Source organism: Tenrec ecaudatus, chromosome 18 (genome assembly GCF_050624435.1).
Source record: "Tenrec ecaudatus isolate mTenEca1 chromosome 18, mTenEca1.hap1, whole genome shotgun sequence".
NCBI lineage: Eukaryota > Metazoa > Chordata > Mammalia > Afrosoricida > Tenrecidae > Tenrec > Tenrec ecaudatus.
Window position 1 is genome coordinate 13,832,974 of NC_134547.1, and position 9,727 is coordinate 13,842,700.

General features: G+C 43.5%; 1 pseudogene; it reads left to right on the top strand.

The window, feature by feature from the left end:
- The first annotated feature begins 7,462 nt into the window (after window positions 1-7,462).
- Window positions 7,463-8,291, top strand: LOC142431547 (3-hydroxyacyl-CoA dehydrogenase type-2 pseudogene; annotated as a pseudogene).
- The last annotated feature ends 1,436 nt before the right edge of the window (window positions 8,292-9,727 follow it).

A 9,727-nucleotide genomic window follows, 5' to 3' on the forward strand; every position in this document is an offset into this window, starting at 1 on the left:
GCATAAATTTTAGATTTTAGAGCCATTCATTTGATCATATAGCCCATTGGGGCCCTCCAACCAGGCCTCTGCTTGCATGGGCCAATCCCCAAAAGGAGGTTCTCTCATAGTCATTGATTTGAAAGATTGTTTTTACACTATTCATTTATACCCTGCTGACCGTGATACATTTGCTTTCACCAGCCCCAATTTAAACAATAGGGCCCCCAACAAAAGGATTTTCATAAAAACCTTTACTCGGGGCATGATGAACACCACCAAAATGTGTCAATGTTTTTATAGGCAAAGTTCTTGAACCAGTCAGGGAGCTATTTTTTCTGAGGCGTAGATCATCCACTACATGGATGAGGTCTTCATAGCTGCACCTAATACTGAAATGCTACAAAAAAGTTAGATTGACACCAGAGAGGCCCTCTCACAGGCAGGGTGAATAATTGCTCCTGACAAAATTCAGACAACAAGCCCTCATAATTGTCTGGATGGGAGAGGGACAGCAAGGGCTGAACACCCCCACAGGACCGAAAGCAAGCCAGAACAGATTGTGCCAGATAGGACAGCCAACACCAGGAAGACCAGATTCTCTGGGTACAAGAGACACCGCAAGAAGTCAACAAACAATTCTCAGAGTGGCCAGACACCTTTTGCTAATTGCCAGACATTTCCAACATTCTTCACCGCTCCTTTAAAGACCTGCATGCCCTGCTGCTGGGTGAGACTTCCCCGGGCTACTTGCTCGCCCACAGAACCTCATCCGGGAGCTTCTTTTCTTTTCCAATAAGGAGCTGTTACAGCCTCTTAACGTTTTCTTTCTTTCTTTGTCCTCATGCCTCAGTTTACCTCTCAATACTTACTTAGGAACAGTAGTGGATCAGACTGCAGTTAGGCCACAGAAACCTGGCACTAGAAAAGCCCATCTAAAAACATTAAATGACTCTCAAAAGATACCAGGAGATATAAATTGGACATGTGTAAATGGTGAAACTGGTGGTTTTGTTGTGCATATGTATATGTTAACTGCTATTCAAAACACAAAAATTAATAGATTCTCACCTGCAAAAGAACAAAATAGCACCCATTCTTCATACCATATACGAAAACAAAATCATGATGAAGAAAGACCTAAATTTAAACATCAGAACTATAGTGATCTGATGGTGCCCAGCTATCAAAAGATAAAGCGTCTGGGGTCTTAAAGGCTTGAAGGGAAACAAGCGGCCATCTCCACTGGAGATCCCCTTGCAGATGGGTCTCAGGGAGGAGACAAACCAGACAGGGTGCGATGTAGCAACAAGGAAAAATACAACTTTCCTCTAGTTCCAAAATGCTTCCTCCCCAACCCCCACCCCCACCCCCACCCCCCACACACACTATCATGATCCCAATTCTAACTTGCAAGTCTGGCTAGACCAGAGGATGTGCACTGGTACAGCTTGGAAACACTGGAAATCCAGGACAGATTATACCTTCTGGAATAGTGCTGAGAGTGGCAAAACTTGGGGGGTGGAGGTAGGGTGGGGTGGAAAGGGACAAACGATTTCATGGATCTACATATAGCCTTCTCCCTGGGGCATGGACAATAGAAAAGTGGGTGAAGGGAGATTTCGGACAGTGTAAGATATGACAAAATAATAATTTATAAATTATCAAGGGTTCATGAGGAAGAGGGGAGTAGGAAGGTAGGGGGGAAATAAGGAGCTGATACCAAGGACACAAGTTGAAAGAAAATGTTTTGAAAAGGATAATGGCAACAAATGTACAAAGGTGCTTGACACAATGGATGGATGTATGCATTGTGATAAGAGTTGTACGAGCCCCCAATAAAATGATTAATAAAAAAAAAGAACTATAGTGATAATCAATGAAAAAGACAGACAAAGTGAAGTGCCCCAATTCCAGGCATATATACACTAACAAATATAATGAAAAAAAAACACACACGACAGAAGACAAACTAGAGAATTGAAGTTGTTTTAAAATATAACAATTATGTACATCAAAATACTTCAACAAAATATTAAAAAGACAACCCACAAATTTGGGCAGAATATTTGCCAATGAATATCAGATGAAGGGTTAATTTCAAATTTACAGAAAACTGTAACACCTCAAAAACCACAGTTCTCAATCTGTGCGTCAAACGACCCTTTCACGTGGTCACCCGATTCATAACAGTAGCAAAATTACAGTGATGAAGTAGCAACAAAAATAATTTTATGCTTGGGGGGGGGGTGTCACCACAACATGAGGAACTGTATTAGAAGGGTTGCAGTATGAGGAACATTGAGAACCATTGCCCCCATAAGAAAAACACTAATAATCCAATCAGAAAATGGGCACACAAAAATGTAGCATCTTATTTGATTCTCCTTTTGTTCCATTTAATGTTGTGTCAGTGTTTTTTAAAGAGCAAAGGGGGGGAAACAAGAAAACTATGGGAAAAAATATTGGAGCTAAAAGTTGTTTCTTTGAAAGAATTAACAGAATTGATAGACCGCTGGCAAATCTAACCAAAGAAAGGAAGGAACGAACAACAGTTGCAAGGATGAGGGATGAAACAGGGGAGATTACAATGGACCCTAATGAAATCAAAAGGATAATTACACAGTACTATGAAAGCCTATGCTCTAACGAATTAAATAATTTGGAAGACATGGACAAATATTTGGAAACACAATCCCTCCCTAGACTACCCCAGATGGATGTCCAGAACCGCAACAGACCCACACCAATGGAAGAAATAGACACGGTTATTAAGGGGTTACTAACCAAAATATCCCCTGGGCCAGATGGCTTCACAGGAGAATTTTCCAAGCACTCAGGGAAGAACTGACACCAATTCTACACAAACTCTTCCAGAACATAGAAAACGACAGAAAACTCCCAAACTCTTTCTATGAAGCTACTATAACTCTGATACCCAAAGCAGGCAAAAATCCCACAAGAATTGAGAACTACAGACCAATATCCCTAATGAACATTGATGCAAAAAATCCTTTTAAAAATCCTACCAATAAAATGATTTTTTTAAATCCTGGCCAATAGAATACAGAAGCATATTGAAAAAATAAGTCACCGTGACCAAGTGGCATTCATACCAGGGATGCAGGGATAGTTCAACAAATGAAAGATAACCAGTGTTATTCACCACATTCACAAGAAAAATTATAAGAACCACATGATAATTTCAATAGATGCAGAAAAAACATTTTACAACATCCCACATGCATTCCTGTTTAAGACACTCAAGAAGATAGGAATTGAAAGGAAATTGCTCAATATTATACAAGCTATATATGAAAAACCAACAGCCAATGTGGTAGTTAATGGAGAAAAGACAAAAATAATTCTACTGGAAAGGGGGACTAGACAATGATGCCCCTTGTCCCCACTCTTATTTAATATTGTACTGGAGGTCCTAGCTAACAATGTAAAGCAAGGGAAAGACTCAAAGGCATTCATCTGGGGAAGGAAGATGCAAAATTATCATTATTCACAGACGATATGATTCTATACATTGAAAATCCCCTAAACTCCACAGGTGGAGTGTTGGAAGCAATAGAGGAGTATGGCAGAGTGGCAGGATACCAGATCAACAAACAGAAGTCTATCGGACTGCTCTACACATCAGACAAGATCACAGAAGAGACAAGTAAAAGGGTAGTGCCATTTACAATAGCCAAGCACAAATTGAAATATCTAGGGATATACTTGACTTTTAAAATGAAAGATCTGTATGAGGAAAATTATAAAACACTACTACAAGAAACCAAGAGTGACCTCAACATATAGAAGGACATCCCATGCTCATGGATTGGCAGACTCAATATACTAAAGATGTCAGTTCTGTCCAAGGCACTATATAAGTTCAAGGCTATCCCGATATAAATACCACCATCCTTTTTCAAAGAATTGGAAAAATTGATTCCCAACTCCATATAGAGGGTGAACAAGCCTGGAATTAGCAGAGAACTCCTCAAGAAGAAGGAAAAAGTGGGAGGGCTTGCTCTACCTGACTTTAGCACATATTATACGACCACAGGAGTCAAAACAGTGTGGTACTGACATAATGACAGATATTCAGACCAATGGAAAAGAGCTGAAGGCCCAGAAATAAAAGCATCAGCATACAGGCAACTGATCTTTGATAAGGTCCCCAAAAATATCAAATGAGAAGCAGATGGCCTCTTCAATAAATGGAGCTGGGAAAATGCATATCTACCTGCAGAAAAAATGAAGCAAGACCCTTACCTCACTCCATGCACAAGAATAAGCTCAAGGTGGATCACAGACCTTGAGATGAAACCCCAAACAATTAGGTCCATTAATGAGGGAATTGGGACAAACCTGAGAACCTTGGCACAGGAATACATAGGCTATCAGAAATAAGAAAGGATCCCAATACAGAGGAGTCACAAATAGACAAGTGGGATATACTGAAGATAAGACACCTGTGTACATCACAAGAATTCACCAAGAGAATAATAGTAAGAGAGCCCACCGACTTGGAAAACATCTTTAACAATGACACATCAGACAAAGGGCTTATTACTAAAATCTACAATGCTTTGCAAGCTTACAATAAGAGAAAAACTATCTGACCCCTGAGGAGGTATGCAAAGGAGCTGAACAGAAGTTTCACAGAGTCTGAAATCCGAATGGCCAATAAACAGATGAGAAAATGTTCCCAATCATTAGCCATAAGAGAAATGCAAATCAAAACAACTATGAGATACCACCTAACACCCTCAGAGATAGACCAATTCAAAAAATCAGAAATCAACAAGTATTGGAGGGGCTGTGGTGCAATAGGAACTCTCAACCACTCCTGATGCACCTGTAGGTATGTACAACCCCTATGGAAATTGATTTGGCGATTTCTCAAACAGATGGAAATTGAGTTACCATACGACCCAGCAATCCCCCTACTGGGCACATACCCAGAAGAGGCAAGAAAAAATCACTGCCAGACATCTGTGCTCCAATGTTCATTGCGGCACAGTTCACAATTGCAAGGAGTTGGAAACAACCCAAAGTTCCATCAGCAGACGAATGGATTTAAAAACTGTGGTACATGCATACAGTGCAGTACTACGCATCGCTAAAAAGCAGTGATGGACGCATGAAGTATATTGCCACATGGGAAGAACTGGAGGAAATGATGCTAAGCAAAGTAAGCCAAGCACAAAAGGTCAAGTAAGTTTATTAAAAAAGAAGAAAGAAAGAGAAAATAAAAATGCAAAGGGGGCACAAGGAAAAAGTTACTGTGTACAACACTCCAGGGGTGAGGGTCAGGTAGTATGGCAGGGGTCAGACCAAATCCAGGGATACATATGGTAGCCAACTGAAAAGGAGGGGAGGTGGGAGGAAAGAAAAAAAGAGAGAGATGTGTGGCAGGGTGATAGGCCACTGACACACCCAAGGGGAGGGTACTGTTTTTGTCTCCACAAGGAAAAACGGACCAGACTTAAATCCGGTGTTCCGGAATGCCAATGAAGCATGCCGGCATGGAAAGGGGAGCCAGTGGAGGGGCCTGAGGGCTAGGCCCCCCATACCAGCCACGTGGACAGTTTCCCCTGGCCCCCAAAGAATTTAGTGGACGACACTGAAGCTGCAGGTGGGGAGAGGGACATGTCTGATCAGAGCACATGGGAGCAAATGAATGGGGAGGAAGAGAGAGTGGAGCACATCCTTGACCATAAGGCTTGGAGGACGATATCCCTGTTCTGACCAGCCAGTGCACAGAGTGGACCGACCATATGGCTGATCCCACTATAAAATACGACGTCCCTCGCTGACCCATGGACCTAGACTCAGTGTCAGGATTGGCCCAGTCTGACCCCCCTCACTGAGGCAAAACACTAAAGTTGTGCATGTCAAAACAACAGACGGATCAGAGCAGGGAGCCCCTGAGGGAGTGGTACCCCATCGGACTTGACTGGAAGACACGCATAGAGGTCAAAATCCAGACCTTGATGTATACATAGGCTTTTCTTTCTTTTTACATTTTTAAAATTTTTTCTTTCATTAATGTATTCTTCTCTGGGTCATTGGTTTTCTTTTTTATTGTTGCATTCTTTTTTGTTGGTTTGTCTTACTATGCTTTGTTTTTTGATGCGTATAATTCTCTCTGCAGCTCTATCTACATCAGTTAGGCTGGATGAACAGTCTGGAGGAGAAAACAACTAGACCGATGGGTCCAGGGGGTCAGGGGAGAAAGGGAGGCAAGGGAAAGGTGATGTTGACCAACCCAGGGACAAGGGAGCAATAAGTGACCCAAAATTAGTGACAAGGATGGTGTGAGAGGCCTGGTAGGAATTTAGCAAGGATAATGTAACCGAGAGAAATTATTGAAACCCAAATGAAGGCTGAGCAAGAGGAAAGTAAAAGGAAATAGATGACAGAACTAGGAGGAAAGAGTATTTATAGAGGTCTAAATATAAGCGTGCACATATGTACATATATTTATATAGGATGTTGTGAAACAGATCTATGTGCATATATTTATACGTTTAGTATTAAGGCAGCAGATCGCATTGGGCCTCCACTCAAGTACTTACTCAATGCAAGAACACTTTGTTCTATTAAATTGGCATTCCATGATGCACACCTTCCCAACACGATCCCTGAAGACAAATGTGTGCATAGGCAAATGTGGTGAAGAAATCTGATGATGCCTAGCTAACAAAAATATAGCATCTTGGGTCTTAAAGGCTTAAAGATAAACATGCGGCCATCTAGCTGAGAAGAAATAAAGCCCACATGGAAGAAACACACCAGTCTGTGTGACCACGAAGTGTCAAAGGAAACAGGTATCAGGCATCAAAGAACAAAAAAAATCCTATCATTGTAAATGAGGGTGAGTGCAGAGTGGAGACTCAAAGCCCATGTGTAGGCAACTGGACATCCCCTTACAGAAGGGTCATGGAGAGGAGATGAGCCAGTCAGGGTGCAGGGTAACAATAATGAAACATACGACTTTCCTCTAGTTCTTAAATGCTTCCTCCCCCTAATAGCATGATCCCAATTCTACCTTACAAATCTGGCTAGACCAGAGGATGTACAGTGGTACAGATAGGAACTGGAAACACAGGGAATCCAGGGTGGATGATCCCTTGAGGACTGAGAGTGGCAATATCTGGAGGTTGGAGGGATGGTGGGGTAGAAAGAGGGAACTGATTACAGGGAGCTACATATAACCTCCTTCCTGGGGGGTGGACAAGAGAAAAGTGGGTGAAGGGAGTCATCAGACAGTATAAGATATGACAAAATAATAATTTATAAATTATCAAGGGTTCATGAGAGAAGGGGCAGGGAGAGGGAGGGGAAAATGGGGAGCTGATATCAAGGGCTCAAGTAGAAAGCAAATGTTTGAAGAATGATGATGGCAACAGATGTACTGATGTGCTTGACACGATGGATGGATGGATGGATTATGATAAGAATTGTACAAGCGAGAGCTGCTTGTGAGAAGGCTTTGAGCAAAATGGCTGCTGCGTGTCGGAGTGTGAAGGGCCTGGTTTCAGTGATAACTGGAGGAGCCTCGGGTCTAGGCTTAGCCACGGCGATGCGACTGGTGGGCCAGGGAGCCTCTGCTGTGCTTCTGGACCTGCCCAACTCGGATGGAGAGGCCCAGGCCAAGAAATTAGGGAAGAGCTGTGTCTTCGCCCCTGTCGATGTGACCTCAGAGAAGGACGTGCAAGCAGCCCTGGCTGTAGCAAAAGCAAAGTTTGGCCATGTGGATGTTGCAGTCAACTGTGCAGGCATTGCCGTGGCCATCAAAACATACAACTTAAAGAGAGGCCAGGTACATAGCTTGGAGGACTTCCAACAAGTTCTCAGTGTAAACCTCATAGGTACCTTCAAAATGATCCGCTGAGTGGCCCAAGAAATGGGCCAGAATGAACCAGACCAAGGAGGCCAACGTGGAGTCATCATCAATACTGCTGGTGTTGCAGCCTTTGATGGCCAGGTTGGACAGGCTGCATACTCTGCTTCTAAGGGCGGCATAGTAGGCATGACACTGCCTATTGCTCGGGATCTGGCTCCCATAGGCATACGGGTGATGACCATTGCTCCAGGTCTGTTTGGCACTCCACTGCTGACTAGCCTCCCAGACAAGGTACGCAACTTCTTGGCCAGCCAGGTGCCCTTCCCCAGCCGACTGGGAGACCCTATGAGTATGCTCATCTGGTCCAGGCCATAATTGAGAACCCATTTCTCAATGGAGAAGTCATTCGACTAGATGGTGCCATCCGAATGCAGCCCTGAAAGGAGATGGCAGAGAACAAACACCCCCTTTGCCATTCCTTTGGAATGCTGGCGTCCACTTTGAGAGGAATCCCAGTGGCTATTTTGTAATTTTGCCTACATGTCACTCTGTGCCTAATAAAGTTTGCATTTCTCAGGGAAAAAAAAAGAATTGTACAAGCTCCCAATTAAAAAAAAAAAGGCGAAGGGGAAATACACGTGGATTAAGCAACCAGTGAATTCCCTCTGAACATAGAACAGGGATGTCAACTGCCTTGCTCTCATGTAGAATGCAATGGAAAGTGGATTGTGGCAGATGTAGCCAGGTTAAAATTTAACATCTTATCATTTGACCTCCCCTTTGACCCATTTTGATCTGGCATCTAATATTTTCAGCTTTCTTTTCCTTTGAAGTTTTTCTCTGCTTGATTGTTTCTTTGTTTTTATATGTTTTTCGGTATATAAAATCCAGAGTGGGTAAATCGATAAAGACAGTAACTGGATGAATGCTCCTTGGAGGTATGGAAAGGAGACATTCGAGGAGAATGAGGAGCTATTAACAAAGAGTACAAGAAAGAAAGAAAAAAGTTCTAAACTTGATTGTGGTAATGATTGCACAAATATTCTTGATAGGATTGGACTATTGAATGTTATGGGCACTTTCCAGGTGTCCTTGATCATTCATCCAACTGTACCCTCGCTGCACCGCACCATTACCTGCCCAGGCTCCCTGAACCCAGATCCAAGTTTCCCCTGGATGAGCTAGGGCAGCAGGTAGATGTAGACCTCAGCAGCCGAACCCCCACCCCACGCTGCCCCCGGCAGAAGCCCCAAGGCTGTGAGAGCGCCCAGCACAGAGTGGGCTCCACATCGCAGCTGTAGTGACCAACAAAGCCAAACCCTAACGGGAGATCTGTCCTTCAGGTTGGAATCCAGAGGGTACTGAGGAAACGTGGGTTTGGTTTGATTTCACCTCTAGGAGGTCTGCCCACGGCCACGCCCCTTCCACCAGCCACGCCCAACTTTGATGACAACCTATAGTCCACATGTTTCAGCCCACCAGCTGGACTTCGCACAGACTCCTGTGGCTCTTGCTAAATCCCAGGGGTTGTCCGAGTCACTGAGTCACTGAATTGAGCCAGCCTGCCAGACGGTGGCCTGATTGGATACAGCCTGCAACAGAAAGCCTTGGGAAAATCAACGCTTCAGGGACTGACAGAAGATGACACACGTTCTGCTGAGTGGGTAATCCACCATCCCAGTGTTGTCGTCCATAGGAATTTTATTGGCTGCATTTTGGCCATCAGGCCTTTCTTCCGGATCGTTTTAGAATGGAAACCCATTGAGAGCTGTCCACCATGGGTAACCCTGGTGGTGTTTGAAATACCAGCTGCGTGGCTTCTGGCATCACAGCAACATGAAAGCGACCACAGTAGGACAAACTTACAGGTGTTGACAACAACCATGGTGGTGATGGTCA